Consider the following 25,815-nt stretch of genomic DNA (forward strand, 5'->3'; position numbering starts at 1 on the left):
TTGAGTGGGAGCATACCCGGTACTGCATATATGTATACACAATAGTGTTTTATCTTAACTGCAAAACTAATATTTGTTACTCCCCATCAGCCTTATTTTAGCCCCGTTCTACATTTCGCTTATATTCACCTCAGTAAAACATCCCCAAAAAGCATAAAAAAGGAGTCTGTTTATTTAATCGAACAACTGAAACAAATATGGGATCAAAGCCAGAGCCGTCAAGGCCACATCTGAGCCATCAGTCTTTTTACAAGCTTTCCCTGATGATTAGCGTTGGCTGGCAAACGCATGAAATCCCAACCAAATCCATTGTGGCCCCCGACACGCTCAACGCCCTCAGCGTGTGCTGCTTGGCCAACCCTGTCATTTCCAAATGGTAAAGTCACCACAGTGAGCCAGTCATAACCGATGGCCAGGGGGCAAAGGCACAAATTACCAGAAAGGTATTCTTTTTTTAAAGGGACCTGGCGTTTGAAAACCGCAAGATTCATAAAGCTGCTGTACCTAATTATGCTTTTATAGCTGTATAAACTGTATTGCTGCCTTGTAATTTGATGGTTGCAAACATAGCAATTTGCAGACCCCAAGTTTGATTTGGCTTCCTTTTATTTCCCTGTTTGGCGGTATAGTCACATCCTCACTTTTTGTACTTTCACAGTTACTTCTTCTAACACATTTCAGGTTTTTTAGTGAAAAAGTGAACTGGTGTGTAGATGTCATACAATGGAACATTCAAGGTGGGACACATGATCCTTTTCTATGATGCTGGGCAAACTCCGATTTGTTTATATTGTAAAAAATAAGATCTTTGCAGTTTCTTCATAGCAACACGAAACAAATGATTTTGCAGTGTTCAATCAATTTTTAATTTATTACTACTGCTTGGATAGAAATTTCCCTTCGTAACTAAGTTAAAACTCTCCGTCCAACAGTTATGGCGATTCACTTTTTGCCCCTTGATTACATCTGATTTTTTTTTTGGGGTGTACTTTAAGGCAGGTAAATTTGGTGCAAGCGTAACCTTTAATTGCAGAAAACAAATCTATAGTTGGAGCTGCACTGTAAAACATTAATTATTTATTAGTATTATTATATGATGTATATTATTATTATTTATTCATAAACATACGTTATTGATTTTCCTAGATTATGTATTCTTATCTGAGTTGAGTGTTTAAATGTTCAGTGTAAAGAAAAAAAACAGACAAAAACTCCCAATGAAGTACACAGGCAAGATACGTAATAGAATACAAGCAGTGACTAATGTGTTTACTTCAAGGTCATCCCTTGAAGGTCCATTTGAAAAGATGAGTTTTGTGGCCGAAGCTGATCAAGGTTAGACAGGCTGTAGAACTTAATGACTCTTCCAGCTCCCAGGACGGACGAAGATGGATGTTCTCCTCTCAGCGGAGCAGTTTGAGTGCGAGCAGCGAAAATGTGGCAATAATTTACTTGGCCTGCAGTGAGAATATGTCTCACAGAGGTAATGGTGCCCTTAAAGCTACTCTGGCTGCAGCGGGGAGGAAGCATTCATCAATGTGCTGTTAATGTGAAATATTGACCACCTTCCCAACGAGAAGAAAAAAAGGTCCGTTTATGGATTTAAAAATCTTACTTTGTAAGGAAGGTGGGGGGGGGGCAAAGTGTGATGAAGCATTTCTTCCCTTTTATTTCTCTTGCAAAAATGCCCCCTACTGTATTGCAGATTTCACTACTTCTCTTTTTTTCCTGACAATTTATAATATCGTTTCTTGCAGAAGCTTAGCCACCATTAAACGTGTTGTTTACTAGAATAACCGCATAAAACTGAGTTTCATAGAGCTCTTTCAGTGGACGCCTGAATAGTTGAAGTCAAAGTGAACAAGTGGAAAACATTTGTGGAGTGTCACATTTGATTTTGTTTGTCCAACGTTGCCGGGTTGACTGACGACACAGTGACGCAAATGGTGAAAATGAATGTTTGTTTGTTTCGTTTCTTTTGCCCTTTTACTAAGTGATTGCTCGGAAAAGGCTAACTGTATGATTTTTACTAAGCACTGTACTTGGGTTGACTTTTGAATTCTTTCCCTTTTTTTCTTTTAAACTACTCAACTTTACAGCAATCGTCTTACTGTATATACAGTGGTACTAATTGTTCCATGGCCATGCATGTAACCCAAGCCACTTGTATCTGAAGTCATCTTAGCCTGCTGAAATGAATCCAAGTGCCATCAACGCCCCGCCCCCTAAAAAAACAGTGGGAAATAGCATTTTATAATATATTACTTTGTCAAAACATCGATTAGTAACAGAATGAAATAACATGTATTGGGGTAAAAAACGACGTTCAAAGGATTGAATGCTTCAGTTCATTGTGCTCTTACTTGTGGTGTGCCCCCTTGACCACCGGGGGCAGTATAATAGTCTTACAGATACACTATTACCATTTATTGAATAGATTTAAAGATTCTGCTATTGGTCTATAGCAGGGGTGAACAAACTTTTTGTTGTCGGGCCACAATGGGTTCTAAAAGTTGACAAAGGGGCCGGACCGGGAGCAGATGGATGGAGTGTTTTGGTGACCTCACCTCATCGGAGAAAATAAATACATTTAATTTTAAATGACAGTGAACAAAAGCATTACAACAATATATATGTCTTTAAAAAACCACAGTATTTAGAAAATAAAACAATAACAAAGTTTGTTCATTTAGTTTTTTCAAGTTTGGCGGGCCCGATTAAAACGTTTAATGGGCCGTGTGTGGCCCCCGGGCCGTAATTTGTCCACACCTGGTCTATAGATAACTTAAAGTTGTAGGTCCTGAATACATTTGAGAAATGTTAATTGAATATAAGCTCAGAGAGCTCTGAAGTATTTAACCAGTGGAGTTCAGAGTTGAAAGAAAACACGGTGAAGCAGCATTTAGTTGTTTGCTTCACGCAAATGGAATAAGCTGCCAACAGATGTGAAGTCAGTCCCAAGTGTAAATACTTTTAAATCTAAGTTAAAAACTATGCCCCACTTCCCGTTCATATGATCAAGCTCTTATAAAGCATTTTAAATTCAATTTCGCTTTCTGTTCTTTTAGTGATGTGAGAAAACTACTTATTTGTTTTTGAAAGTTTTTGACTTTGTTGTTTGTATGTTTGTCACTGTATGTTCTTTTAACAATTTTGGTGGGGTACTTTTTTTCCTCTCTTTGCATTCGAATATCTTTGAGTGTTTCATTTGTAAATGCTTTTAAATTTGGTACTTTTGTGTTAAGCACATTGAATTTCTGAATTGAAGATGCTCGCCTTACCTTTTCTACAATAATATTGGTCGTTTTTCATAGATGGTATCATATTCCAGTATTGTTATATATCTGTCTACATGTTTTGCTACACCGTTTGTAGTCTTATATGAATTTGCTAAAAGGGTTCAGATTGATTAAACATTCAATACTAGAATACCATTAAAAAAATGGCCTGTTCTGTTCTTTAATCCAGCCCACCAAGCATTTTCATTATCAAGAGTCCAACAATACTTGTTGTATTCATTTACCTATTTTCCCCTGATATTGGTTCATTGTAATGTAATTGTTTATTTACTTTGTTTCACTTCTTTTATTAAATAATTTATTAGCTTATTTATCTTTAATAATAAAGTGAATGGTGTCGAAAAGTAGTTAAACTCATTTAGAAATCTTGTGAACGTTGATGATAATGTACCTGCTTTTGCCAGCAGGGGGCGACTACATCCCAGCTTTCAATTTCAACAGATTCAGTGCAGCTATTGCCGAATGCGCTAAGCTTTGTAATAAAGTGTTAAGAATTTGATTCGAATTCACACTTCAAGCATATTATAGGAAACAAGAGAGAAACAACCAAATCTGCTGACGTGACAAATTAATGACTAAAAAGACACTGAAAAGCTCTTTAGCTGCAAAAAAAAAAATCCTATGTATATTTTCCAGCGGCGCATTAACACGGTATGCACATACTACTTAAAATGTTAATAACCGATATGTTATTCTTCACATTTGGTCAGATGCATCTTTTTGGTTTTGACTTTACGTGGGCCTTTCTCACATCTGTGGCTGGCCTCTCCCCAGCACAGAGTGTAAAAGCAGCTGGGAGGAAGATGAGCTAGTCAATCTTCCTCAGCCAGCGATGGTGTTGGCTCACTGACCCAGTGACACCACTTCAAAAGAGACCCCCACCTTACGCCACCCCCACCCCTAGTCTTCAAATGAACTTTACTTAGACAGTCTCAGCTGGGCCAGCTGGGCCAAATGCATGTGTTTTTTTTCTTTAAAAATAAATAAATGAGTAACTGTTTTTTTTTATTATTATCTTTTGCTTCTTGTAAATCATATCAACTTTACACTGCTCCATATGGCTACTGTCTGTCTGTCTATCTCGTCATCACAGTTATCACATCTTTAATTTCAGCCTAATTATGTATTTCAAAGATGATACGAGAAAAAAAGGTAGCAGGGTGAAGCTGTGGTTAGCACGTCTCGTTCACAGTTCTGAGGTTCTGGGATTGAATCTTGGCTTCCCGACGTTGCATTTCATTTGAGCGATCAGCACGCTTCGCGACCCCTCGTTCGCCTCCTCGTTTAAAAATGATACTTGTAAGTGGGGTCGTTTATTTGTCATCACGCAGATTGTTGCTGCTGCTGTGCATGGACTTGCATATAGAACAAATAAAGTCCATACTGCTGTGGCGCGAGACGGCTTAACACCCTGCATCCAAGCAGCGGCGAAATATATTACTTAAGGCACTACGAGTGACAGCGCTACGCTTTTCTTTCTTTATTTTTTTAATTAGTACTGCGTGACCTGCTTTGTGATCGTGGTGCACAAACCGTAGTTTTGACGATCTCGAAATCGTGTCGTCTGAGATCGCGAGTTCCATCCCAAAACAATAAATCGTTCAGCCCTGTCAAACATATACATGTTTGGTTCATTGAAGACTTTAAATTGTCTCTAGTTAGACCAGTCAAGAGTCTTCCCTGCCTCGTGCCCAAACTCACTTGGGAAAGACTCCAGCTCAACAACAACAAATCTCCAGTGTTTTACTATGTATGTATACAGTAAAATTTCGTTATATTTTTCTCAATACGGTGGTGGTACTCATAAGTAGTAGTAGGGTTGGACGATTCTGATAATTATAACTGAAACTTAAATCAACTATTCAACTAAGACTCAAAGGTATCATCACAGCCTCATACCCCTTCCGTGAATCAAATTAAAACTGCTAATAAGCATCTTTGTCTTATTTTATTGTTCAATCTGTATCTTTGGATTTACTGGGCTAACCTGGAACCTTGGGTCCGACCGCCACTTCCTTCCATCACCATCGCTTATTCAGTTGTTTTCTATGTAACAGACGAAATAAACAGAGGTGTGTGTGCGTGAAACTTCGTAACTTGACATTCTTGAGAGAGAACGGGAGCTCTTGGACGTGTGCAGTTGTCTCTTCATATGTCCACCTTGTTTGACATTCTGTCCATATCTGGCAGGGGCTTCTGGCCTCTGACCCCCACTGCTACTACTATCACACTGGGAAGTGAGTGGAAGCAAAGTGGGCCCCACTTTCACATTTGTTTTTGCTTCAGTGGTGTTTTCATGTATTTTTTTTTTTTATGCTAGCACATCAAAACTTAGTTGTAGGTAGGCTCCCTACCAAGAAAACCACAGTTTTCCCCCATACTGTCTGATGTGCGTGTATAAATTTTAATTTCTTTTCCAACAATGTTAAATCTCTCCGACAACACAAATCATTTGCGCTTCATTCTAAAACTTGACGACTGGAATAAAACTTTAACTATCAAGCAGACGCAGCAAACTAAATCAATAAAGTTGTTCTGATTCTTTTTCCTGGCTGGTTTGTGCCTCCGCGTGTTGCCAGGCAGAATTCATGCAGCTGAATTGCAGCTACTCCTGATTAACAAATGAAAAACTTCATATTGCAAAGTACCAGCTAAAAAAAACAAAAAACAGAAAACCTAAAATGGGCATTTTACAAGCGTGGTCCCACTCTCCGAAAAGAAACAGACCAGCCAGGGGGTCAAGTGGATGAGGATGATCGGTGAAGCAAATGGCGTGTGTGCACGTGACAGTGTGTGTGTGAAAATAAAACGTGAGTAGAAAGTCAAGCAATGTAGGACACTCGCAGAAAGCCTCCATTTTGCAACCCCCGCCTTCCTTCCCATCGTCTTCTTTAGCCTTCGTCCCCTTGACCCTTGTGCTCCCTCACCTTGCAGCCGTGAACTGTCAGACATCCGCCTATCTATCCAAATTCCTCCCTCACTTCCATCTCCATTGCTTTTCCAGTTGTCTCCTCGTGGTTAGAATTCAGGATGTCTTGTGTGTGTGTGCGTGTGTGTGTACATCTGGCCTACATGAGGCGTGCAAAGACAGCAGACAAGTAATGGGAGAAGTGTGTTGGCGTGTGGGGGTCGCGCACATGAATGCGCACGTGCGCAGACGACAAAGGCAGCTGGATGCCTTTGTCAGCTAAATCCCATATGAACGTATTATTTCAGATGAACTTTTGCTTCTCACCCACAAAAACCGCATGCGTCTCAAACCCATCTGAAAAAGACTGCTGAAATGTGTCATGACGTATCAATAACTATTGACATAAGAATTAGGATGGCTATTCAAAGAACTGTATTTAATAGATGGTTGGGAAAATTATTATATATTTGGGTCCGACCGATTGATCGGAAAATCTTAGCTATTTTATAATCGTCACAACTATTTTCTTTGCCATTTTTTCCACATTAATAGATTTAAAAACAAAACGAAGATAATGACTTAAAAATTGGAAAAAAAACAAAAAACAATTTTTGGGGGTCAATTTTTCTCCCTGAACCAAATACGAAAGGACAAATTATTGTAAACAGTAAAATGGTGTGCCTGTAAGCCAAGCAAGTCATATCTGTGTTGTTCAAAGTGTAAAAAGACTAGAAAGGAAGCATTGACCGTATAAAAATAAATTAAAAATCCGCTTCAATCAGGCCCTATTATATGCATTTTTCATTTTCAGGACCATGAGGACTCATCGTTGTGTTGAGGGCACCAATATAATCAAATGTCGTACGCGTCATAATGCGCAGTCGCTTAGAAGTCATAATTATCGTTAGTTTTTGTAAGAAAAGCAATTCTATGGCAAATACAGAAAAACATCAAATGAAAAATGGTAAGTACAGCAGTAACTGAGCTTTCTTGGGCCGCTGACCCCGTTTTTGCTAATTGCCAGAGGCTTTCTAAGAGATCAAAAGTACACGTAAATCCCTTATCTTTATTGCCTCAAAGTCACGTAGCTTCAAACAGAAAAGAAACACCGACCAACATCGCGCACATATTTTTTTGCTGATTTATGCACATTTTTAAACCGGTTGTCTTCTTGCCGATTTCAAAGAGGCACACGGTGGCGGATTTTGGCATGTGTGACATGACAGACATGGATAGACTTGCTGTGTGACGTGACAACCCAGACAGAAATTGCTTCATTATATGGGAAGGCTGGTCAGGAGTATCGCAACTTCGGCTAATGGTGCGTTCAACGTTGCATCGACAACACCTCTTTAAGGATTTATGGAATTAGATCGTTTCCTCCAGTACTGTACTTGCTCAGATAGGAAACGTAAGTTCCCATATACTGCTCAAATAAATAAATAAAAAAACTGAATCCCAAGAACCGCTCTGGTCAAACATTTGAATCAGTCAGCAAGCAAACTGCCGTGTGCTCGAGTACAAATTAACCTGGAAACTTTGATTCTGCACCATCGTTAACAGAGTCCAATGAGAGACGGCACATCATATTGATATTTTGCGGTCATGCTCTTGACTTGTGAGCTGAAGAATCTGTCATACCAAATTGCATCGCCGAGCAACGCGACCTTGCTCAGCCATGTGCGCTTAATGAATGTGGCTCACTGCAGACACATGCCAAGTTCTGCCAAGCGTCTGCAGCCCGCTGGTTACGATCAGCGTACCCCGAGAGTAACTTGACAATGAGGGAATATGCTAAAACACGTAGCATCTGTCAAACTCTAATTTGATGTGTGAACAGACGAAGGTTACTTTGGTTCTTCTTTGAGGCATTTTGGCGGTTTCTAGTTTGCCTGCGGTTTCCTCCTCATTACCTTTGCTTGCACCTTGCAAGCCGCAAAACACTAAGTGACTCCGGGGAGTGACAAATTGAGGGGTTTTGGCAGTCAGCTGGCGGTAAAACATGCCTGTTTACATGGGAGGATCCCGCAGAACCGCATGACGTGCCGCTGGCAGCCAATAAAAGGCCAGCGCGGAAGGGTTGGAAGGGAGGTGCGCGGAGGACGGCAGAGAGTAGAAGGAGACAGGAAATGGCAAGGAATGCACAGACTAGTTCTTGATTAATTTCTCAAACACACTAGGCTTTAGGATGATAATTTTGCTTGTGCACTCCTTCATGCATTCTTGAGGAGATGTAGAACCCACAAATTATGGTTGAAACAAAACAAAGAAGGAAATGCCATTTTCTTGATTTTACACGACACCATTAAATCACCAAAGGACCCATCAGTCAGTATGCTGGGCCTCCTGTTAAGGGGGGGTGGGGCTGGACCGAGACCAAACTCTTTAAGACTCTCTGACAGAAACGTCTGAGAAGGGGAAACCCTAGCCGGCACTTGTCATTGTGATTCAGGAATATTCTGTGATTTAAAAGGTGGAGCGCTCAGAGATGTGGGCACAGAATTCTGCGGCAGACCAGACAAAGGATGTCTCTTTTCTCACAATGGAAACGTTGTTGGCCTTCTCCTTAGTGCAGTATATATCCAATTTGAGATTGAACTCCAAATCTGAATTTTCCTATTAGAGTCTGAACGCACCATTATCATATTGTCATCAGATAGGTGTGCTTGCGTGGCACGTCTCTCTCTGGCTGATGTATCAACGTGGGGAAGTGCACATGCATGAAAGCTGCGTATGCGCTTTATTCCAACGGATGCCCGGAAGTATATTTTGGACGACTAATTCCTTGATTTTGTTTAGACACCGTCAGCTACGTCATAGCAACAGGAATATTTACCCGGCTAATGCCGTGCTAGCAATAAACAAACGAAAATTTTCACAGTCTGATTACAAACCTGGGAGACAAACTAGCTTAGTGCTAGCTAGGATGAGGCTAGTAGCAATATAGATGGATTTAATAAAGAAAGAAAATTATCCTTGATTCTGCAGTCGGCCAGTGTATGCTGTGGGATCCTTTAGGTTCAAGTAAATTAACGAAAAACGTGCTGACTGATTTTTGGTGCAAGTCTGAGCTGTAATGTATACATAATGTATATAAATAAATGGGGTTTTTTGGGGTTGCTTTGCACGGTTTGCAATGGGCCTTCAGTGAAACCAAACTCATGTATTTAATTTTGGACAACTTTTCCTTTTAATCTAATCTGAAGATCGCCTTTTTTTTTATGAGAAAAACATCTGACATTTGTTTCATTGTTTCATTGATCGGCACTTGAAGAGTTGAAGGGGAAGACGCACACGCACACGTTCTCCTGCCAGCTGTAAAAGCCAAAGAAGCGTCTGCGAAGACAACAGGCGTATTTGAAGTCGGGGGGGGGGGGGGGTCGTCTTTGAAAACATGTCACCAAGGAAACAACCGCCGTGAGCCGCCGAGGATTTACGACCTCTTGCTGCCACCTCTGCAGATGATGTGACACATTAGTGTTAATCAGTCTTTTCGCAGCTGTGAGTGATAAATGAGCTAATGGCATCAAGGCCCATGAAATAACAATCAACATTTGATTCATGAGGGAGCAGTAAGGTCACTTGGCAGCGGTTTCTTTCACAGCACATTATTAGAGTGATTGTCGCACTCCTCTGAATTAACAGAACAAAACAGATTGACCCCCCCCCCCCCTCATCATATTAATCTGAGTTTCCAGGGACGATAACTTTATACCTGTTTGATGATGGTCACTCAGTAGTGTATATATTTCCCAGTCCAGTCCATTTTCACCTCAGATGAATCCGCAGAAGATGTCGCGTAATTATATATGAAAAGCAAGACGTGTAGAGCGGTTCATGGTGTTTTGACATTTTTTAAACTTTTATTGATATTCGTTGAATTATTTCATGCATTTGTCAGGCTTTGTTCACATTTTTTTCTGACTTGACCAACATGCGGTCAGAAGCCGTCCGCAGGCACTGATTCAAATCTCCATCCCGGCTTTGATCATACGTGGCGTTAGACCTATCAGTTTGGTCTTTTGCGCCAAAGGCAAAAACATTATTCAAGTTTGTGTGATTGCCTTTCAACTGCTATCTCGTCTTCTGTGTAGTGAGGCCAAAAATGTTCACAGATGGAAGAGGACTAATGGTCCAGATGGCTGTGGGGAAAATAAATAATAATTGTTTTAAAGTGAGAACAGCCCATGATTACAGTCTCCTGCTTTTACAAAAGCAAACATATGGAGACTGTTTCCGTCGGAACAAAAGAGAGATGGCACTTTTTAATATCATCCTCACCATCGTCTTCCAACATGTGAATCATATGATTGTTCTGTTGATAAAATGCTCTTGTCAGAAATAGGATGAGCTCATAGACAATTTGTGTCCATGGACGTCACATAACGTAACTCCGCAGTGCATGGTTGTGCATATGTTTACAAAATGACATATATTTTTTTGTGTGATTTATGATAAAAGCGGGGTATGACGTAAAGCTTTTTGGGGTAGTAGTTAATATCGGAACTTGCGAGCAGTGGTTTAGTATACCGTCACCTGCCAAAATATCAAGTATACCTGTCGAATGAGCTCAGCAAAAAAGGTGATGTGTTACTGTTGAGCTTTTTAAAAATATCAATATTGAAACAGTTAAATTAAATGACATTGGCAGTTAAAACATTTTGTGCAAATGTGTGAGAATACTTGAAACAACAGCTGTTTTTGGTTTTTATGCCTATCACATCAGGTTTTTGACATTTTCCTTATTTTGTTTTTAAGTTTACACTTGCGCAATATGGATTTTACCATGCGTTGTCATTTCTAGCTAAAAATCCACCTGTCGCCAAACCTAACCCTTAATATATGAACATTGCTAAATATATTGCAATATTGCACATATATCTACATTTGTTTTATTATTATTATTATTATTGCAACCTGATGCACCATAGAAAAAAAACAAGGGCAGATTTGGAATCAGCGCCCAAAAAGAAAAATACTTTCTTTGATTTTCTGATTTCTATAAAAAAAAATAATTAAAAATATGTTGACCAATGTAATGTACTATTTTTAGTCCATGAAGATTAATGGTCTTTTAACAATTTATTGTCCGTATTTTTCTGTATTTTGTACGTTGATTGGTGTATTTTACTGAATGTCTTGGCCTGGTGTTTTTCCCTCTTCACACTTGAATTTCGCTGAGAATCAGACTGAACCTTGTAGTGTTCAATGTGACCTTTAGGAACGAATCCATGGCTTCAATATAGAGATCTCCAGGAGTGATTCCCAGAGCGAATGACTGCACTTCGCATTCTGCTCACATGACTCTCTGGAGAGATGAACCCAAAGATAGGACGGCGGCTTTATGGCCCCCCAGATGCTGCTGATTTACAACTATTGTTTAATCTCCAAATTCCAGCCACATGAAGACCTTTTTCTTTCTTTTAGAGCACTCATTTACAGAACCCGAAAGAATCCACGTTTAACGTTGTAGTGACTTTGTGGCAGAGCAGCCATCTCGATGCTTGCAATAACTTTTATTTTGGAACCAGATGTGGAGGTTAGTTATCTTTTACGCAAGGTGCAATCTTTTTTAGTAAAATACAGAACACAGGTTTTTTTAAGAGTTGAGGCCAAAGATGCCACACCGAAATGACACTTCAAGTGCAGCTTTTCAGGCAAGTTCCCTCTGCACGACTACTTTTTTTTTTTTTTTTTTTTTACTCCCCAGTTTGCGGCAAGTGTTCTTGTGTTGTGGTGGGAGGGTCGACGTGGGCCAGTCTCGCTGTTTATTTCCATTCTGTCATGTGAGTGAATCTGATTACAGGTCGTTAAGTCAATATTTAGCTTCTGCGGACAGCATCATCTTGGCTCAGTTTATTTATTCTGCAACCCGGCACACATCTGCTGCCAGCGTCATGCGCGGTAGCAGACGTGTGCCGCTAGCAGGAAGCAAAGCAAACAATGAACGTGCGAGATCCCGCTTGAGTAACTCGAGTGGGGCCGGAAAAGCGTTTTGTGTAGCTAGAGGTCAGACTTCTTAAGGATGCTTGGAATAATTTTATTAGGAATGTAAAAAGGGGCATTGAAGTTCATGCTAATTATATCTTTTATCACCATTTAAAAAAAAAAAAAAAAACTTTTTTAGATCAATACTGAAACGCAAATCCTTAACTCATTCACTGCTCTCCGTTTTCGAAGTAACCGACCGATATAAGCACTGACCCTACCAAAGGAACGAGAAGACTTTATTAGCCGCCAAGAGGAACACTCCGTTGAGGCCTCTCTTCATCTGGCCCTCGGGCAAGGAGGATTTGATATTTATTAAAAAATAGAGAACAGTGCATTTCCTGGAGTTCTGACTCCATAACCTCGGGTTATGTCAGTGAGGCAGACCACACACCGCGACTGGATCTGGAACACCTCCGCTGCATGTTTACCTGACCTACTATTTGAATTTTGGTTCCTAATATATGCAAGTCAGGACTTCATTACACTTGGAATCCTTTCTGTGCTTCCTTGATCTTAAAAGAATGCTTAGTCTTTGTCACAAGCATTTCAATGAGACAGATTTGCATTTCATCTGTTTGGCTTAGGTCCACCACTAATGGGTTCATATTTCCATATGATCCTGGAGAGTCACCATACATTAGGGCCCAACTGCTTTTTTTTTTTTTTTTTTTGTCAGGCGTCCATACATATATTAGACATACACATCATAGAAAAAGACCAACTGCCAGCAACCCTCCCCCTAAAATTCACTTTCGTCTTTAAAACATCTGGAATTCATTTGGAGAAGGAGGAGGTTTTGAGAGGGGGGAGGGGGTAATGAACTCCAAAAAGAGTCTGAGGATTTGGACACAGCCCCTGACTTTAGGTTCCCTCAAAAGAAACCTTCTGATTTGACGTCTTAAAAAGACTTTTGCTTCCTCTTGTTGTGAGAGTGGTGGAACAATTCTGCTTTTGTTTAATACAAACTCCGACTGTATTGATGAACATTATTTTAAGTTTAAAAAAAAAAAATCGATTTTTTTTTTTGCCTGACTTGGTCCACCTGCAATCAGCTCACAGCTTGCCTCCAGTCTTAGTCGCATTACATTTGGATTCTATTGACTCTTTTGAAATATATGTAAATGTCTGTCATTACATTGGCCCTTCAAGTTAATTAAATGGTAGAAAAGTTAGTTACTTGTACTAAAACCCACCAGGAAGCTGCGTGATTACTCTTTTTTACTTTACTGTATTAATCTTGTCTGCATGATCCATACAATAAAGCATTTGGTGAGTTGGTGATTTTGTTTTAAATACAATAATTAAATGTGATATTTTTTCATTAGAATGTATGTATATATCAATATTATATATACATATTTTTATTAGGGTTGCACATCAGTCCAATATGAAACGATTCATTGCCTATGTCGATATATGGGGCGCGATTCGATGCAAGGCAGGTACGTTTATGTCATGGCTCCGTTTGATACAATAAGATGGAATGAGTTTCTTATCCTTTTACAAACATACAATATGGGTACATAATGACATTAATCAAGCTAGCATTATTAAAGATGTAATCACTGGTATATGCTCAACCCAACAACAGTTACTTGCATCACAACTTGATACGTTTGACTGCACATTGTTAATCGGTTTCAACAACTGCATTGTAGCCATGTTGTTAAGCATGTATGTGTATTTTTACTGCCAAAATATGAGAGGAACATGAGTCTATAAATGCTCGTTAAAGGAAATAAAATGTGCAGCGGTGCTTAAAGCAAATAGTTGTGCACTAATACCTGGCTGCACGCTGCATGGTGGCTTATATGAAGAGAATTACATCTGTTTTTTGTTGGTCTGAGACATTAATTATAACCTGCCGCAATGGTCTTTACAAAGTGGATGTGTGACTGCAAAGACAATAACCAAGTTGTCTTTGACCTTTTTTTTTTTTTTTTACTCAAACGTGTTTTTATGTAGGTGACATTTTTTGTCTGTATCTATCACTATAAACATAAATGTCTGTTTGATTCTCATTTTTGAGTTCAAGAATTCCGCCCTGAGAAATTGAGCCACCCCAGAATTGACGTACTTTTGTTCTTCTTCACGTCACATCTCGATAACATTTAACGTAGATCAAGAATTAAGATTATAAATATTTCGCAACATTTTCCTCTTGAATTTCTTCAGTCAAAAATATATGATGTAATGCATTCAAGACAAACTGGCTCAATATTACATTAATATTGTGGCATGTGCGGATATAGCCTGTTTAAACAAAAAGTTTGGCTAAAGAGTCAAGAATGCGATTTTTTTAGTCGTATTCTAGTTGGATTTAAGTTATATTCTCTTTGTGAAGGGCATGAAACAGGTGAAATTTGTTTCTGTCTCTAGAAGTAGTTTCACAAGATCCTCTCCAGTAGCTTAGAGGGTGAAACTCTTTGGATTATCATGTGAAACCTCTAACAAAGCTGATAGCTGCATAAATAAACTCCTTCTTGTTCTATCTATGGGCTACACTTTTTGGCAACACAAAAGAAAATAAACACCTCGGTGACGGCAGTTTCTTTGCTGCGGATTTAGGATTTATCCATCCATTAACGTTTGGCCCAACTCAAAAATAGTAAACACAAAGCAATTTTCGTTTGGTTGTCTGCCAAGGCACATGGCTGTATTATGATAACAGGCCTATTTCCTGTACTTAAGATTTTTCTTGAGCATTAGGCCTCATTCTCAGGCTGCGAATAGCAGTGATCGGTGGCCCGGTTTCAATAATCTCAACTCCTCTTGCTTCAGACGTCCGACCAGATGTGTGTTCCCCTTTGCAAATTATTAGTGGTTCCGAGTACAGGTTCTCTGCTAAATGCTTCCAGCTCAGCTTTGGCAGTACACAACCGAGGCATTCCAATCGTGCAAGATCACATTTTCCCTTTAGTTTAGCTATTGCAAATAATTATTTATCCCAGAGAAGCTTAATCTTAAAACCTGATGTGTCCACTCTTTGTCTTTTAGGTTAGGATGAGGCAAGTAAAGGATGTTTAAAAATATCCTTTCATTTGTCTTTTGATTTCTCGTAGGGCTGGGCGATATGACCTCAAATCAATATTGCGATAAATTGAGCAATTTTACCTCGATAACGATAAATGCACGATAAATTTCTTTTGCTCAAACATCGTCTTTATGGAACCCAAAACATTTCCAAACGACAGATGTCAAATTTCTTTTTGGCACAAGCGCAACAGGAACAACTTCAAATAACGTTACTTCGTCTTCAGCCGTGTCAGCCGCTTCTGGATTTGAATCGCCAGCTATGACCGCGTCGTCTGTTTTCTTTCTTGTTCAAATGGGTGGAGTCACGTGACTCGACGCGCTGTAGCCGTCTTAAAAGGGCATGAACATTGCCGCAGACAGAAATGACTTTTCTTTTCTTTTTTTTTTTTTTTAAGCACCGAATTTACCGACATGGGCAAAATGATGTCGGTCATTGTAATACATTTCGGTAACGGTAAATTTTATCGCCCAGGCCTAATTTCTCGTTCTGTCCAGACAGCATCATCCACGGTTGATGGTCATAGTAAAAACTAGATCATTTTCAATAAAATGTGTGAGTGTGAATTTTATTAGGGGGCCGTAGCATGAGAGCATGAGATGCTAAGCTAATATATATATATATCTATATACATATATATATCTATATATCTATATATATATATATATATATATATATATATATATATATACACATACATACATACATACATACATACATACATACACACACACGCACACCCCCCCACACACACACACACACGCCTAAGAGTCTCGCTGACCAGGGTATGACAACAACGCTAAGGAATTTGCTCTAGTCGTCTTCATCAACATGTCACGTACTCTAGACATGAAGCGCAGCTGTCTAAGTGGTGTCCAAATTCACACCTTCTTAAAAGACCAAGAGGGAGCCGGACAAATGTACAGCTAAGAAAATATTTACAGTAAGAGACTGCTCTCGTGTGGTGGTTGTCTCTCTCTGACTGGAACTGGTGTCGCTCGAAGGAGGTTGACCCCCCAAATTGAGAATAAACAATGAGCTGGAGCAGGAGCCCACCTGGTGCTGATGTGCACGTACAAATGCAGATTTGTGAGGTGGCCCTTACGTAACAATTGTCACCACACACTGGGATGACCATAAATTTGACATTTGCTACAAATAAGAGCCTGTTTACACGAGACAGAATTGAACCCAAGACAGATGAAACTTTGCTCCTTTGGTGAGACAACGACATTTTGTAGCCTGTTAAGACTAATGATAGTATATAGCCTTACTGTTTTTATCTAAGCGAAGCATTTCAATGCTGTGGCACAGGACTGACATATTAAAGTGGGACTTGGAACACACCTGCTCCTAGTTGACGTTCCTCTGATTAACCCCAAATAAAGTTCAGCTGCTCTAGTAAGCTTTTCCTGACTTTTTTTTTTTTTTTGCTTTCTAGCTGAACATTTTGTGCTCACTCCTACTGCTATTTGGAACGCTTCATACTTCCATCTACATTGTCAAAGGCCACAGTTCCAAATTACAGTATCGCATTACTGTTTGTGTGCAAGTAGTTGTTTCGCATGTGGGAAGTGTTTCCTCACAGTAGCATGGTCAAGCACTCGAATGACATGCATTGCCTATATATAGCATTTTTTTTTTTTTTTTTTACATTTTCTTGGTACAGCTCAATTGGGATTATTTCTGTTATCTGTATATAAAAATGAAAACTTGAATAATGCTATTAAGTTTAAGTCAAGCATTTAAAAAAAATAGGAAATAAACTGTTAAAGTCACTGTTATTGCAACCATTGTCACCAACAAATGAAATTGATTTAACACTGAATTTTGTGAGGTATTATGTTTATGTCCATATATGACAACCTGCTGCTATACTTAGATGTTTATACTGAGAGATTTAACAAATTCGACTTAGAAACTGCAAACTCTCTCGTTAAAAAAAAAAAAAAATAGTCTGTTTCACACAGAGGCAGGAATCAATCACTTTAAAATTTGGGGCCAATATTTTTAGGTTTTTTTTTTTTTTCTCCTAAACAGTGAAACTCGAAAAGAGAGTACATTTTTTTTTTATTTCTCCAAAATTCTCCTTGGCAGCATACTGAACGCCATCTTTCTGTCTGTTTTCAAACACAAGGTCAGACGAGTGTCCTCGCCAAAGCAAAACGTCCCTGGGTCTTGCGGTCCAAGGCGTAAATGAAGAACACCCACACTGACAGCGTGGAGTTAACACAGACGAGGAGGACATGGTAAACCATGATAAACACAGCAGACCACCCTTCGGCGCTCACTGTTTGTAGACGAGTGTTGCACAGCATCTCTGTGACTCTTCCAACGCAGCTCTATTTGACTTTGCAGGTGGATTTATGGGGATAACGTTGCAACAACTCGTGTGTTCAAATTACTGCAATGATAACCATGTCATTGTGCCAAGTCCATTTGGAGTTTAGTTTAAAAAAAAAAAGTCTATACACGCCTGTTTAAATGCAGTACCAAATTAAAAGCTTGACACTCTTGCTGTAGATCCTCACTAACGTGTACGGATGAGGATCTGGATAAAAGTGTGGTTATAGTGTAATAATCTTTTTCAACATATAAATTGCTATGGCAGCGACAGATCCACCGTCACCACAGGAATTAAAACTCACAAAAAATGGACAGGCTTGACGCATTTTTGCTCAGTTCAGTCTGCATAGTGAGTGCTAAACCGTTCACCAACATGATTTATCTTAAGCTTCCTCATCCGCCTGAAATTATTTTTTTGTTCTGAGGCCGAGCAATAACATCTGTAAGAAATGTCCAAATGGGTCTTTTTACTCGTGTGGGAAAAGGGTGTTGTGTGTATGAATCCACGCTGGGTCTGCAAGTCAATTTTGCACCACATTGAGGTGTTGACATCGTCCAATACTTCTTATTTACCTAACCTCTTCCGTTTGGGCCGTCTCTTCATCTCTTTGACACCAAACGAAGCCGGGGCCACCCTAATCTTGACTCCCCCTCGCAGGTGGAACTCCAGACTTGAATCTCAAGTTAGAAGTGATTATTGTGTCTTGAAACAAGCCTTTCTACACGCTAGCACGGCAAATAAAGCCGTGAAGAAGGTGAAAATAGCCAGCGTCGTCGTCGTGCCGCAGATCCCGAGGCCAAAGCCGAGCAGCCGCTCGCCTGCTGCTTGATGTTTAACAAGCCGGCCTTTTAAACAGTGCTAATAAAACATCTCCTGCTGGGGGGATAGGCGCTTCATAGACCTTTTTTTTTTTTACTTGATTCCGAGTGCACATTTTTCCTCCACTCCCCCATGGCTGCTGAAAAGGGCTCTTTTGCGGGCGTCATGTTTTTAACTATAATTGGCGTGATAAAATGGCAACTGCTAGCGCATTAAAGCTGCTGTAACTCATGTCTGGGCTTGGGGATCATAGCTGCTTGCACATGCTCTTGGTTCGTTCCTATACCCCGATTGTACCTCAAAACACTAATAATCATAATGGAAAAGAATAGAAATACCCCATTAATATGTTCCACCCTCCACCCTAAAAAAACAATTTTCAAGATTGAGCCACCATATGACTTGACTGCGATCAAAATATTAGTTTTATCAACATTATTAATGGAAAGCAAATGATAACTGGGCTTAGCATCATGATCAATCATCTGGCTGCATTTGCTCCTCTGAATATAAAAATCATTCTGGGTTTTGGTGGAGGCAGGGTTATTTTTATTTTTCCCAGAGCTGTCACGCGAGATAAACATGAGAAAGCTAGAAGCAATCTCGGAGACTTTGGCGGAAGACTGATGACATTCCAATGAGCTTCTGGGGCCTCGGCCTCATGGGGTCCTCTTTACTAGGACTACTATCAATTATGACGACCAGCAGTGTCGTGCTAGAACTGTTCTGGTCTCTGTAGTCGAAGTTGGACTCGGGAAATATTCAATCAGTGTTTATTTTTATGGATCAACCGAGATTAAACACCTTCTGCTCATTCAATTGCCGGCCTCCAATTTCAAACTGTCGCTATTATCAAACCATTTATTGACGTTCTTAACTGTCACGTTTTTGCGAAAATAAGTTAGCCACTGCATTAATTCACCTAAACCATTGAAATAAGTACTTTACTTGCATACATACTAAGTGTGTATGTAGTACGAACATAATGACCAAGATTAACATACAGCAACATAGTAGGCCTGTGTGTTCATCAAAAAAGGAGGAAGAGGTTTTATGCCAAAAAGGTGCAATAATTGTTGTAAACCACTCTAATATGATTCACAGATTGAACATTAACACTGTGTTTAACTTTAGAGGGCAAACTTCTTAATGAATAGATGAAAATTTCTTCCATGCAAGTTAAATGAAAACTGTACTTACATTTTTGATAAAAACAAGTCTTAGAATAGAATAAAAGCACATTTACTTAAAATCTTAACTCTCCTATAAAAAAAGTACTGTAAATGAAAAGTAAAAAAAATACTGTATAGGATTAAACAAACAATTTGAACAGGTTTCATTATTTTTAAATGTACAATGATACCTGGACAAATCAAGATACCAGCCGTTGTTCAGTTGATTATTATTATTTGTTTGGCAATGATGACAGATTCACAAGCCCCTATATGAAAAGCCCGACAGCAAAACACTTGCACCGGATGCTTTATATGCATACTTGATTCCAGGAAATGCCTGAAGCATGAATTTGCACCGACCATTTTCGAACCGACAAAACTATAAAAACCAGGCTGACGTTTTGGCGAATAAATCGTCATGAAACAAATCTAAAACTGAGGTTTTACCATATTTATGTTATACAATTGCGAATCATAAACGTTAACCATTCCCCCTCAGTATTACTCTGTTTGACTTTCCAGTTGATATAAATAAATGAAGAATTTCCAGTCACCACAGTTTGTTTTCCCCTCCTTCTCACATTGCCCCCCCCCCACATACATTTCATACACCCTTGTTAGTGAACCAAATTTACTGGTATCATTAGCCAGTATTCCTGGAGGTTACAAGCTGAAAGCCGTAAGGGCAGAGCAAAGGGGGACTTGGGAAGCATTCCGAATATTAGGTTTCCATTAGTTCGGATGCCGAAGCGCATGAGTCATTTCAAGCCTGTTGTCTTTGGACTGAAATCTGGATTCCAACCCCCGGGCTGCATAATCAGCTGGCGCCTTGAGCTACATGAAGACAAAAAAAAAAGCTTTCTTTGTAGAAGACGCAGAACCATAAATATAATGGGAGTAACTGTGCTTATGTGGCATAAATCCTCCTTATTAGTAATGTTACCAGCCATTAGTGGTTTTGCAGTGACGCGAGAGAAAAGCGATTGCCAACAACTTAAAAACATAGTGATGTTATTTATTGTTTAATATACTGTATGTGGGTACTTCTGAATAGCTATCGAGTTTCTGTGCACTCTCAAACCCTCAACTGGTGTGATGGACTCCAACCATCATGTCATCAGGCTGCAGCTGCATTCTCAAATACACACACGCGCACCCCCACACACACATACTACACACACTACACTGCACATTATCTCTCTGAGCAGCTGTCTCCATTTCACTTCAAATCGTCAGTTTGAAAAAAATATATCAAATCAGATGATTGAAACTGATTTGAAAACATGGTTTCCCCAAAATCATGAACAGTAATTTGCTCCAGGATCAGCTCTTTTGAATAATAAACCATTTATACCTTGCTTGTATGACAATAACTATGTTACCTAAAAAAAAATAAAAGACCCTGTAAAGTGATTTTAGCGATATGTAGTGATGAATACTGGACTTGTTTGAAGATAAGGATGACTGATTAGCACGTTGGTCTCACAGTGCAGAGGTCATGGGTTCGATTCTGGCTCCATTGCTTCCTGTGTGGAGTTTGCACGTTCTCCCCGTGCCTCTGTGGCTTTTCTCGGGGTACTCTGATTTACTCCCACATTCCAAAGACATGCATGGCAGGTTGATTGAACTCTCTAAATTGTCCTTTGGTGTGAGCGTGAGTGTGCCCTGCGATTGGCTGGCAACCAGTTCAGGGTATAGCCCGCCTACTGCCCGAAGACAGCTGGGATAGGCTCCAGCACGCCTGCAACCCTGGTGAGGAGAAGTGGAACAGAGAAGGGATGGAAGGATGTTTGAAGATAATAACAGGTGCAAAGACTGAGAATCCTATAGGGCTCTATTTCCAAATCTGATTAACGTATCATTTTCAATTTTTGACAAGGCTTCCACTGTTTTCTGCCAGTATGTATGTATTGCAACACAGATTTTCTGCCACAGTTTTTGAGTTTTGCCATTTTTGTAACGTAGTTCTAGCACCTAGCAGTATCATCCTGAAAGTCTCTTGCAGCGTTTGCGACCCGCTGCATTTTTTTCGAAAGTGTCAGTATCTGTTAGGAACCTTGTGATGTGAAGATGAAACCTAACCTGTCTCTTCATCCTGCGTCTGGCTCTTTGGCGGATGCAGGCAGTGGGCTGTCTCATAGAGGTAGCTTGATGCGGGTGTGCAGCTGCTGGTGGACTGAACTTGCCGCTTGAAAGAATTGGGACTTGCTTCACATTTCAAAGACCAAGACTGGTTGTCTTGTCTATGCGCTTAAACGCACACCGAAATCCTATGGAGGCACTTGAGCCTGTCACATTCTGCTAAAGTCTAATACACTCCGCTATCCAAAGTATTGGGGACCAACTGATTTTTCATGGCTGGTTCCAATTCTGATATTTGACTTATTATGAAAAGTCACAAAATGAACAAAGAGAGAACATGTTTTGATCCAACGTTACTGGCTAAAGAATATTTATTATGCATGATACCCTTTAATCACATTTAATCATTTCAAATATTTTCTTCAACATAAAATGTTGACTTCCAAATGAAAAACTACCAAATCATGTCATCTTTGACCGCGTTGCATTTGAAATATGACTTACAGAGTGAGAATTCAACTCTAACAAATTTCTGTCTGTCCGTCTGTTTCTTGTTATCAAAACCAGCTTATCCAACATAAAAAGCATAAAGGCAAGAGTTGTATCCATCCACTGTTGGTTTATTAGTTAGCTGGATGACCATTGTATGTGTCATGTCATACAGCCACACATAAAATAAGACTTGGTGTTGATCATTTGTGGAGATGGACAAATCCTGCCGTCTGGTACTCGCCGCTTGCTCAACAAATCCCAGCATTCAGGGTCAGGTTTCCAGAGAAAAGCACAAGATTGCTCTCGCTAAGGTTTCTCTCCGTTTGCCAAGAAAGCACTTAAGGTGACCCGCTGAGGTTCCTCCGCAAACGACACCGTCATGTTAAGTGTTGCGTTTACCCGATTAGTGCCTGAAAGCGATATAATGCAAGTACTGTTCTGGTGCTGCATGATGGTACCGAATGAGTTATTTTTGGCATTGCACGTCTGCGTTTTACTATGCTGTATGTGTTTTTTTTGCAATTGTCCACGCGATGCAAGACCAAACCCAGCAAATGATGTTGTCAGATTGTAATCACAGCATGGCTGACTCATTTGCAACATTGAATTTATTGCTCGGTCGTCAATGAGCTGCATTATACTGTATGTATGATGACCCAGATTACCTGTAATCTATAGTAATTACATTTGTTATTCTTTGGAAATTTATTCGTAAGAAAATGAACATTTATAGGTTTACTATTCAAGTGAGTTACACTGAGAGCTGCAGTGCCCAAAGTTCTCCCTCAAATTTCCATCCAATTTCATCTAAACTGGACGGACCGAAACGCCAAATTTGCCAGTTGAACCTTATACAGAAAAACTGTAACTCAAGAGGCACAAATATGTTGACACCCCCCACCCCCCTCAATTACTGTAATGTGTCCATAAAAGGCCCAACTGTTAAGGCAAAAACTTTCATTGCTTTTCGAAGGCAGTTTTTTACATAACCGATTGAATTTGAGGTGTAGAATTTTCCCCTCAGCATTATGGTCGCAGGGCCACAATTATCTTGGAATAGTTTTGATGCCGGCCATAATGTGCGCCGTGACTATCAAGAACATCAAAACCATGCCTGGAACCGAGGCCAGAAGTTCCCTCGCAAATGAGTCCCATATGGTTTCAAGCAAAACAACTCGCCTGAATTTATACAGAACCGCTGCATCCTTGCCGACTGCACAGTAGTCTGACTTGATGTTTGTTTAAACGTGTTTGTTTTAGCGTTTAACGCATCCTAACGAAGCCATCGTTCACTGTGTGATTGTTACATGCTTTGACACCCGTCCTTGATGCAGCCGTTTCTTTTTCACCGAGCGATCAGGCAAAATTGACTGCATCAGAGCCGCAACGGCAGCTCTGGAATCTTCTCGAACCTTGTTGAAATCACTAAAAAAATGTTCAGCCTAAAAACCATATCACGTTTTGTCAGTTTAATTGTCACTGTTCCCTTACATGAGAGAGAATTATGCCTCTGAATTTCTTGTTCTGTGCAGTTTATGTTTCAGCTCTGTGTGTGATGAAGTACGTTGTTTGCAGCATGTATGCTAATTTTCATTGGTCGAGCAGTTGCGTTCTGGATTACACTATATGTTGGCATTAAGCTAGCAGACGTTCGTTAAGACAAATGACGTGGTGTTCTCTTTCGGCAGACGTAAAGCTATATTAAAAATGTTTTTGTATGTTGTCTCTATATCACAGATTTTGACCTATTGCTGGTAGATCTGAAATATACAACGCATACGTGAAAAATGGGAGTTCCCTGGAACTATTAGTTTTATTATTATTAGTTATGACTCTGTTATATTGTCTGTCTACATGTATTGCTGCACAGTTTGTTTTCAGACCGTTGCTTAAAGGATTACAGCACCGTAATATAGATGCTATTTAGCCTTAGCATTTAACTAGCCGTCTGAAAGGCTAAGCTAAGTGTCTCTTTTAGAGCCAACAGATGTAATTATCTTTGTTTAATGTTTAGTTTGATGCTGAACCTGAACTAAAAATGGCACTAAACAGCTTTTTTAAAGAATTTTTCACTATACGACAAAGTGCTGCTTTGTAAGGTGAGTTGAGTTGGCCTCACTGTCACTGCCTAAAATTACCAAATGAAAAGAAGGGTAATTAAAAAGAAAAGGGAACATTCATTATCTTTACTCTTGCGTTTGGCTTACGCACTGGAAGAGGTGCAACTGATTCTGCTTGGAAACTAGGAAACGGCTGAATGACCGAAAATGGTTGAGAACCCCCGTTATATTAGCATTTGTTTGACGAAACACTCATTAGCCTCATTCACAATTCACTAGCATCCAAGTCATAGCAATCTACTTTAGTGTCTGTGTGGTTTTGCAAGCTCTCATTTAGCCGAAAGTATTATTACATATCCAAGTTATAATTGCCTCAAACCTTCTCAGGCTCATGTTTTACCCATCAGTGCTCGTCGTCGCCTTGTTTTTGTCATCGATACAGGGAACGAGGCTGCTACTGCAGTGGCATTTTGCCCAGAATGGTAAGGCGGCTCGGGTTTCCGTCCAGTTCATCCCCACTCGATGACCCAGAAGGCTGCGTGGCTCATTCGATGGTCTTAACGAGCTCAAATAGGATTGTATGTGGTCATGCAGTGGGCTTTAAGTGTGATAAACGTTCACAATTTTCTCTCGGGATCCATCAGGGGGATCATTCCATTTTTACGACTTCATAGGTTTTTGTTTGTTCATCACACTTGTTTACACAAGGAGAGTATTGACAACGCATATGTATCTCTGCGTGAGTGTATGTGCACAAGCCTGTCAGCCTTGGTAAAATTAGAACATCACTCTGAGTGCTGACAGGAAATAAATGTAGAGGAGGGCAGCACTGGTGGAATTTTTGGAGATGACATGGCCTATCTGTCATGAGGTGCAGCTGCTCCTGTCAGGTAAGGGAGGGGGAAGCAGTGGGAGAACAGAATGATGTGTTTATCAGGGCCGCGTGAGTATGCTGCGGACTTCTTCGTTGGTTCAGCGGCTTCTTCTTCTATGCTTTAACTGCTTCTTCAACGTGTTTGGAGGCGACTGCGCACTGCTTACTACATGCACGATGATTCAGTTGGGGTTTGCGTTCTGTTTTTTTTTTTCTATTTACGATTTTATCGTAGTCATTTTTGATTGATATCACGTGTCTATTGTGATACTTATTGAATTATCGCCCAGTCCTATCTGTATCATTTATTACATACAAAATGTATTTTCTGTATGTATGGGGACTGGCATGCCAATAAAACAAACACTAAAGCACTTACTCTAGATGTGTATTCCATTTTATCGGAGAGAACAAGTAACCGATTCCAGTGCCACTTTTACATGTAAAATTTCTATCAAAAAAGTAGGCAACATTTAAGTTTGGCATTTCTTTTGTTAAACCTGCAAGTCCATTAAGAATGTAAAATTGTTGATGATAGTGCAATGATGGCAAGATTAACCTTGGAACTGATTAATTCTGTTTTCCAATCTGGCTGACAACCAATTCAGGGTGAACCCCTGAGTCAGCTGGGATAGGAAGTACAGAAAATAGCGGTACAGAAAATGAATGGATGAATTAAAGGATAGCATAGAGGAAAAGATCTTCCTTTAATCTGCAGCCCAGGATGCAGA

At 39.8% G+C, this 25,815-nt stretch overlaps 1 long non-coding RNA gene across 1 annotated transcript in view; it reads left to right on the forward strand.

Moving 5' to 3' along the window:
* The window catches only part of LOC148344114 (uncharacterized), a 59,424-nt gene that overhangs the window by 3,170 nt on the left and 30,439 nt on the right, over positions 1-25,815 (forward strand). The window contains exon 2 of the long non-coding RNA XR_015844033.1: positions 17,373-17,484. This is a non-coding gene — a long non-coding RNA (uncharacterized LOC148344114). The remainder of the gene's footprint in view (positions 1-17,372; positions 17,485-25,815) is intronic.

Source organism: Idiotropiscis lumnitzeri, chromosome 1 (assembly GCF_059441095.1).
Source record: "Idiotropiscis lumnitzeri isolate Australia: NSW breed Sydney's pygmy pipehorse chromosome 1, RoL_Ilum_1.0, whole genome shotgun sequence".
In the NCBI taxonomy this organism is placed as follows: domain Eukaryota; kingdom Metazoa; phylum Chordata; class Actinopteri; order Syngnathiformes; family Syngnathidae; genus Idiotropiscis; species Idiotropiscis lumnitzeri.